Here is an 8,725-nt window from a genome sequence, read left to right as displayed (position 1 = left end):
TTCACTGATACCCTTGACTGTTTTATGTGCTTGATGTTTTCCGAGTCCATTGATGGCTCCTCTTATGTAAAACTCTAGCTTAGGCTACTTCTCCCCTCCTTCCTCACCTTCCCCCCCTCCCCTCTCTCCTTTAGTTGCCCCCCACCCCATGTTTAACATTACGATGGCTTATATTACCTTTTATGTAATTTTTCAAAGACTACCTTTGTCATTGCTCAGAGTCTTTTGATTTTGTATGTTGTAAAATCCAATAAAGTTTCTTTTAAAAAAATACACCCATTTTAAGTAACTCTGAATAGACAAAAACAATTTGTCACTGCTCCACTCAGTACAGAGAAGCCTAAAACTAAATGTAGCAGCCTAATCTGATTAACTAAAATACAATGGTGTTCATGAACTAACGATCTCAGTGCTCCTGACTGGCTAAAAACGATAATATTCTAGCCTGACCGATCAACTTAATTTGATTGAATCCGATCGAAATTGAGTCTAAATTTATCGGATGAGATGTTAAGGCTATTAAATTGTTTGTGGATTTGACCGTTTTGATGAAATCAGACAAAATGAAGGATTCTCTACTTTTTTAAAGACACATAAAGGCACTGCAATGGCATAAATTTGTAATATAAGTAAATAATTTTTTTTGCATATGCATTCGTACTGCATTTAAAAAAAAAACATTTGCGTGCATCTACTGTTGTAAACAAGCCTTAACCTCTGATCTAGCTTTGCACACGGATCCATGGAGGGAAGAATACAGGAAACAAGAGACTTCCTGATAAGGGTTAGAGAGATATTTGAGAGACTGTGAAGTGAAACATTGCGAGATTCGTCTTAACAATTCACAGAGGTAAGAATTTGTTGAACCTTTCTGAGAATTCACTGCTGACTAATACTTAAGCAGAAAGCTTTGCTGGGGAAACCCAAAGCTCTAACAGCACTCATAGAGTCTCTGAGACTCCAGCTATATCTTCTGTGTACTCAGACCTAAATTGTCCAAATTGTTTTTTGTTAAAACTGTGTTTTTAATTAATCACAATTTTTTTTTCTTTGAAGATCAAGGCTTTATATATAAACAGGGTTTCAAATTTTAGAACCACAATCATAGGTCGCCAGGGGGTGGCTATTGAGGCTGTAGCCCCGAATCTTGAGCCCATAGCCCCGAGTCTCTTGACGCGGGGTCCCTGCCTAACCAGCGGGTCGTGGCTGCGGCGGGCGGGCTGCATTAGAGGTGGAGGAGAAAAACGAGCGGGCGGACAAGCATAGATGACATCATCTCTCTCCGCCCGCTCCACGTCATAACTCTTCCGCCCTCACAGCTGGGCCACTTCAATGTGGCAGCGATGTGCGGCGGGGGGCAGAGAGATGACATTGTCTCTCACTGCCCACCACACATCAGCGCTCTTCCGCCCTCACATCGCTGGCCTCTTCAATGTCGGAGGTGCGGCGGGGAGCAGAGAGATTACATCATCTCTCACTGCCCGCCCCGCATCTCCACTCTCCTGCCCTCACTAAATGGACCAGTGCTGCCAGCCTGCCACCAATGCAGTGACAATGGACATTTTGTGGCACTGGCTGGCATGGCAAGTGACAATCCACATCAGTTGGCAAGTGCCAACCCACATCTAGTAGCAGGTGACGTGGCAAGTGACAATCTGCTAATGGTGGCAGGTGACGTGGCAAGTGACAATCCGCATCAGGTGGCAAGTGAGATGGCAAGTGACAATTTGCAAATGGTGACAAGTGATGTGGCAATCTGCAAATGGTGGCAGGTGACGTGACAAGTGACGTGGCAAGTGACAATCTGCAAATGGTGGCAGGTGACGTGACAAGTGACTTACCAAGTGACAATCTGAAAATGGTGGCAGGTGATGTGGCAAGTGACAATCTGCAAATGGTGGCAGGTGACGTGGCAAGTGACACGCCCAAGGCTCCCACTGATTCTGTATTATGGTGAGTTGAACCACTTCATTATATATTAGAATGTAAAAATAGAAACAATGCGCTTTGATCACCCTGACACCATATCAAACATGGTGCCATGATGATTGAAACGTCAGCACCAGCCTTTGCCCGCGAAAAATTGCTTACCACTGGCGTTCTCACTTCTGGTTCTGCACCCATCTCAGACTGCAATCTGCCAGTCCTCTCAGGCGTGCCACCCCAGGCCTCTCTTCTGGTTCCACACCCATTCCAGACTGCTTTCTATCAGTCCTCTCAGGCGTGTCTCCCCAGTCCTCTCAACTGTGCTTCACTCACCAGCCCTCCTGGCTGCGACCTGTTGTTCCTCCTTGGAGACTTGCCTGGCAGTGCTCTCTCCCACTGTCCTCTCCTTATTCCTGTGCAACCTGTCCATGATACCTCCGTGTGTTGTAAGAGGGCCCCGACTGCACCTGGTGCCCAAGGTCACCCCCTCCCCAGATTGGGGGACTCCCTTCAAGGCCACAGACAGCCTAGCACTCCATCTCCAATCTCCACCCGAACAACTCCTACTTCAGCTGCGCTGAACCTGGGTATTTAAGGAGGCCTGCCCCCTGCCAATCCAAATTGGGGATAGGTCAGGGTTCCCCAGAATGCCCCAGGCAGCTCCACGTCCCCCTCCACCTCTCTTTCCAGAAAACACAAGAATGTTCTGGAAAGAAGTGAGAGGTGCTGGTGATGCTGCCTGTGAGTCACCCAGCACTACCCTGAGCCACTCCCAGCCCAGATCAAAACAGGCAGGCCTAGCTACTCTGACAAAAACCTATATACATCACTTCTAGCAACCTAGAGGGTGCTACACCTGCTTCCCCCAGCATGCCACTGCATACAGGAGTGTGCTGGCCATCACAGACTCATAAAACTCCTCAAAAAGTAGAGGCGGCTCTGGCCCTTCCTATAGAGCACCTTAGTGTTCTTGCTCCAGTCCAGCTTATTATCTATGTGCACCCCCAGGTACTTTTAACTATCTACTACCTCCACATCCACTCCTCGGATGGAGATTGGGGTCAATGGCAGTGGCGGTGTTTTTTTATTTTTGAGGGGGGCAGCAAACAACCCCCACCGGGCCGCCGTGGAGCAGCACTACCCCCCCCCCCCCCGTGGCAATTACCCCCCCCCACGGCACTAACACAGCCCCCCCACCACCAAGTGTCCTTACCTTGGATGCGGGTGGTAAGAGTATGGCGGGCTCGGGGAAAGCTGCTCTGGTGACCGGTGTGCTCTCCTTTAGCAGCTTCCGCAGTGTCTCTCTCCTCCTCCCGGCGCTAGGCGTCCAATAGAATCGCCTGACGTTTTGGCCAATCAGGAAACATGTTTCTTACCTGCTGTTTCAACACACCTGGTTGGGCTCCAGACGCAATGCTCTGCGTCCTGAGTCCACCCTATTTTGAAGTCTATTAGAACCTATGGCTCTAATCAGGTTCTTAAAAAAAAAACCTGGCCGCTCTAATTCATATGCCCGGTGATTTGAAAGGGGCCGGACACATGAATAGGAGGTGGCGGCCGTGGATAGATTTATGCTATGCATGAATCTATCCACTGCATATAGGGGGTGGAGAGGATAGGGGGGCCGTGCCCGGGTGCCCCTAATGGATGGGTCACCCCTGGTCACTGGTTGCTTTCTCTTTCTGAAATCAACAACCAACTCCGTTGTCTTTGTCACATTTAGATACAGATCATTAACCTCACACCATGTGACAAAGTTCTCCACCACAGCCCTATACTCAGTCTCTTCCCCATTCCTCATACATCCCACTACTGCAGAGTCATCAGAAAACTTCTGAAGATGGCAAGACTCTGTCTGGTAGCTGAAATCAGTGGTGTAGACAGTAAAAAGAAAAGAAGAGAGAACTGTCCCCTGTGGAACCCCAATATTGCTGATCACCCTATCTGACACACAGTCTTGCAAACGCACATACTGCGGTCTTCCTGTCAGGTAGTCTACAATCCATGACACAAGGGAAACATCAACCTGTATTGCTGCTAGCTTCTCGCCCAAAAGATCCAGCCTGATAGTATCAAAAGCACTGGAGAAGACCCTCACAGTGCTTGCTGACTTTATCCAGAAATGCATACATGCGATTTAACATGAAAACGATAGCATCCTCAACCCCCAGTCTTGGCTGGTATGCAAGCTGCAAAGGGTCTAAACATTTACTAACCATGGGTCGTATATAAAAAAAAGTCTCTCCAAGGTCTTCATGACGTGGGAGGTCAAAGCCATCCTTGGAGCCACAATCTTTGGCACAGGGACAAGATATGACATCTTCCACAACACAGGAACCTTTCGTAGTCTCAGGCTCAAGGTAAAGACCCGTTGAAGAACACACCCCAGTTGCATTAGTAAGCACCCTGGGGCTAACTCCATCAGGGCCTGCTGATTTTACTACCTTAAGCCTCCTCAACTGTCTTAATATAAAAAGTCTGCTGCACTTAGCAATCTTAAGTAAATAAATAAACAAATAGTCCTTCAAGCAGCCAGCACAAAAAAATGGTAGAACACCAATGTTAAAGAAATAGAAGAGAAGGTGCAGCGCTTAAAGCAGGGCCGGAGCTACCACTAGGCAAACTAGGCAGCCGCCTAGGGCGCCCGGGCACTGGTGTTCCTACTCTCTTCTCTCTGCAGCAAGCAACTAAGTCTCAGCATCAGCAGGTAGCCGCCGCTCCATTCATACATAGTGTCAGAGGCGCAGCGGCAGCAGGGGACTGTGTCTGTGTCCCAACTCCCGAATGAATGGAAGCAAGCAAACATTCATTGATGGGCACTGATGAGGCTGCATTGATGGATGCTGGTGAGGCTGCATTTCATGGGTGCTGGTGAGGCTGCATTTGATGGGTGGTGGTGAGGCTGCATTTGATGGGCGCTGGTGAGGCTGCATTTGATGGGCCCTGGTGAGGCTGCATTTGAAGGGCCCTGGTGAGGCTGCATTGATGAGCGCTGGTGAGGCTGGATTGATGGGCACTAGTGAGGCTGCATTGATTGGCGCTGGTGAGGCAGCATTTGATGAGCGCTGGTGAGGCTGCATTTATGGGTGCTGGTGAGGCTGCATTTGATGGGTGCTGATGAGGCTGCATTGATGGGCGCTGGTGAGGCTGCATTTGATGGGCACTTCATTAAAAAGGTGGGGTTTACATGGGCAGGGGAAAGGGGGTGGAGTCGGGGTGGAGCCAGGGGGGCGGCAAAATGAGGTTTCGCCTAGGGTGTCAAAAATCCTTGCACCATCCCTGGCTTAAAGATATTGTCCTTAAGGTGGTGAATCCCCAAAGAAAGCTCAAGATGTATCGTATTTCATGGTAAAAAACACACTTGATCAGGAAAGAGAGGGAGCCACCACTGTCTCACACTGCCTCTTACCCTCCTCTGTGGACCCTTATTACAGGGGTCAAATCAGCCAGAGATAAAAATGGTATCCTTGATCACAGCACGCCATGTTCAATCAAGCCAGCCAGGATAGACATAGGTAACCACGTCTCTAGAAGCCGTTCCCAGTGTTCATAACAGCGTTGCAACACCAGCGTACATCCCAATGAACTCAACTGTCTACTCACCTGATCAGCTGTAAAGGACATTGATGCCCTTTTCCATAAAGGAGGAGTAGAGTTCTTCTTATAAAACGAACCAGTAAAAGTATCCAATAGGGGTGAATCAGAACACATATTAAAGGAGGAAGGACATCTAGTATGAGGAGAGGAGGGTACTTTCCGCAACTCTACTCTCGTACAGCTTTGTGTTGAATCTGATGGAGTTAAAGCCAGGGCCCCATGATTTAAACCTATTTAAAAAATGGTTCAGTTCATTTGCCCATTACACATCACCCCTAGTCTCTCCACCAACCTGCTTAAGACCTGTAATGGTTCTCATGCCACTCCAGACCTCCCTTACTTTGTTTTGCTGGAGTTTCCACTCCAGCTTTTTCCTATTTTTCTCCTTAGCCTCTCTAATCTTTATCCTCAGGCCCCTCTGAATAATTTTTAACTCCTCCCTATTACCTACTCTAAAAGCCATCTTCTTGGAGCTAGGAATATCCTTCATATCCCCAGTTACCCACGGTTTATTCTTTGAATAACAACAAACAATTCTTGTTGGAACAATAGAATCTACACAGAAATTAATATGTGTTATGCACTCAGTAAGCCGATCAATGTCCCTTCCATGTGGCTCGCAGAGTGCATTCCAGTTTGTTTCCTCAAAACAGCCCCACAAAAACTCAAAAGTACTCCTCACTGAACTGGTGGTCACAGGTTGGCTCTTAACCATAGGCACATAACAAGGATTGAGGTAGACACGAATTATGATGTGATCTGCCCAAAGGTAGAAGATTAGAAGAGCTGTATGTATTCTCATCATTGGCATGCAGCAGATCCTATTCTCTCTAGTTGGGCAGCTCACAAATACTGTGTGAAGTTTGTCAAGGTTTTCCCCATGGTGACATGATTAAAATCACCTGAGATTATGATAAGGGCATTGGGATGCTTGGTTTGAAGTTTTGCAATAACACCGTGGTTGGCATCATTTGCCAACGTTGGGTTGGCAGAAGGTGGAATAGTCACTGCCACAACAATAACATGTGGAATCTCCCTTGGCAAGTAATAAGGCCGAAGCCCCATAACCAATAATTCTATATCTGGGCAGCAAACACTTTCCTTAAGAGCCCTTGCACACTGGGGCAGGGGCGGCGTCGGCGGTAAAACGCCGCTATTATTAGCGGCGTTTTACCGCCGGTATGCGGCCGCTAGCGGGGCGGTTTTACCCCCCGCTAGCGGCCGAGAAGGGGTTAAATACCACCGCAAAGCGCCTCTGCAGAGGCGCATTGCCGGCGGTATAGCCGCGCCGTCCCATTGATTTCAATGGGCAGGAGCGGTAAAGGAGCGGTATACACACCGCTCCTTCACCGCTCCGAAGATGCTGCTGGCAGGACTTTTTTTACCGTCCTGCCAGCGCATCGCTCCAGTGTGCAAGCCCTCGGGGCTTTCACACTGGGATGACAGCAGCGGCACTTTCGGGGCGGTTTGCAGGCGCTATTATTAGCGCAATAGCGCCTGCAAACCGCCCCAGTGTGCAAGGGCTCTAATAGTTATGTGACCAGGGTTGGACCATCTATTGTTTAGAAAAATAACAAGCCGTCCTCCCTTCCTCTTATCTGGCATCCAGACAGGTGTTTTATGTTATGTGTTACGTGGCTTATGTCACTGTTTTCTTTGTTTCCTTTGTTTGTTTTTTTCATTTTTGTTTTTGTCACGGTTGCCATATCTGCAGGGTCACTTTGTTAAGGTGCCCTTTAAGCATAAACCAAGTCTAGTATTTAATGTCACTATTTCTTTGAGATTAATCTATATGATCCTTTTAATTCTTAAATAAATATTGGTAGTATATGGACAGGCTAGGGTAGTATATAGACAGGCTAGGGTAGTATATGGACAGGCTAGGGTAGTATATAGACAGGCTAGGGTAGTATATAGACAGGCTAGGGTAGTATATGGACAGGCTAGGGTAGTATTTAGATAGGTTGGGGTAGTATATGGACAGGCTAAAGTAGTAAATAGACAGGCTAGGGTAGTAAATAGACAGGTGCTCTTCTGAGCAGTCCAGTATCTTCTCAGTATATGGGTGACATGTGATGCGATTAGACCCCACACGCACACACACACACACACACCCCTTTACCTGAGAACAGGACGCAAACAGAGGAGAGCAGACAGAGCGGAGAGCCCGATGTCCGGCCATTGTACAGGGGACACCACCAATTGTGGAAGGGAAATCCACATCCTTACTGCTCTAACAGTAAAGAAGATTAAAGAGGAGCTCCAGTCTCCCCCCAACAAATACTGTAGCTGCTGACTTTTAACATAAGGACGCTTACCTGTCCAAGGATCCAGTGATGTCCTTTTGGTTCTTCAATTGGCTTCGGGTCCAGGCGTCAGCATGTTTCCGGCTTCACAGCCAGTTTCCTACTACACATGCTCGACCCCGCTGTGCTTTGCAAATGTGTCTCAGAATGCTGCGAGGAGATCAAGTGGGGGGGGGGGGACTTTCAGCCGTGGCAATCTGACCATAAGTGAGAGCGAGTACCTGTCAAAACCAGGTACCCCCCCCCCCCCCCAAAAAAAAAAAGCCAAATGGGGCAGTGGAGGGGGGAAGATGCAAACAAGTGCTACTTTCCCTTTTGGGTGAAGTTCCGCTTTAAGGTTAAACTCAGTGGCAGAACTACCAGGGTCAAAAAGGTCACACTTGTCGCATTGATTTAGACGGAATCCATTGAAATGAAGGTGCGTTTTGACTTGTCTTGTGACTTAATGTGTGTCGCAAGTCACATGAAACTCACAGCAGTGTGAACCAGGGCTTATAAAGGGCCCTGTGGCAGGACTAAAGGGCCCCAATATCAAAGGGAATGACCCTAGGCCCAGAGGGAAGGACCCCAAGCTTGGATGGAAAGGGCCCCTGTGGTCAGGGGGGCCCTTCATGGCTTCTTGCACTTGGGCCCTGAAGGTTCTAGTTACACCTCTGGTTAAACTGCTTCTTATTCAACTTAATTGAGTGATTGCGTGTCCTCTTAACCGCTTCAGCCCCGAAAGATTTTACTCATTTCCTGACCAGAGCACTTTTTGCGATTCGGCACTGCGTCACTTTAACTGACAATTGCGCGGTCATGCAATGTTGCACCCAAACAAAATTGACGTCCTTTTTTTCCCACAAATAGAGCTTTCTTTTGGTGGTATTTGATCACCTCTGCGGTTTTTATTTTTT

General features: G+C 48.0%; 1 protein-coding gene across 1 annotated transcript in view; it reads left to right on the top strand.

The window, feature by feature from the left end:
• The first annotated feature begins 762 nt into the window (after positions 1-762).
• LOC141117605 (uncharacterized) overlaps positions 763-8,725 on the top strand; it is a 33,218-nt gene continuing 25,255 nt past the window's right edge. Inside the window, exon 1 of the mRNA XM_073610537.1 lies at positions 763-850. The gene's annotated coding sequence lies outside the window, so the exon portion shown is untranslated. The remainder of the gene's footprint in view (positions 851-8,725) is intronic.

The sequence above is a fragment of the Aquarana catesbeiana genome, linkage group LG13 (genome assembly GCF_042186555.1).
Source record: "Aquarana catesbeiana isolate 2022-GZ linkage group LG13, ASM4218655v1, whole genome shotgun sequence".
NCBI lineage: Eukaryota > Metazoa > Chordata > Amphibia > Anura > Ranidae > Aquarana > Aquarana catesbeiana.
Note: the sequence above shows the minus strand (reverse complement) of the source record. Positions and strands in the feature narration are given on the sequence as shown.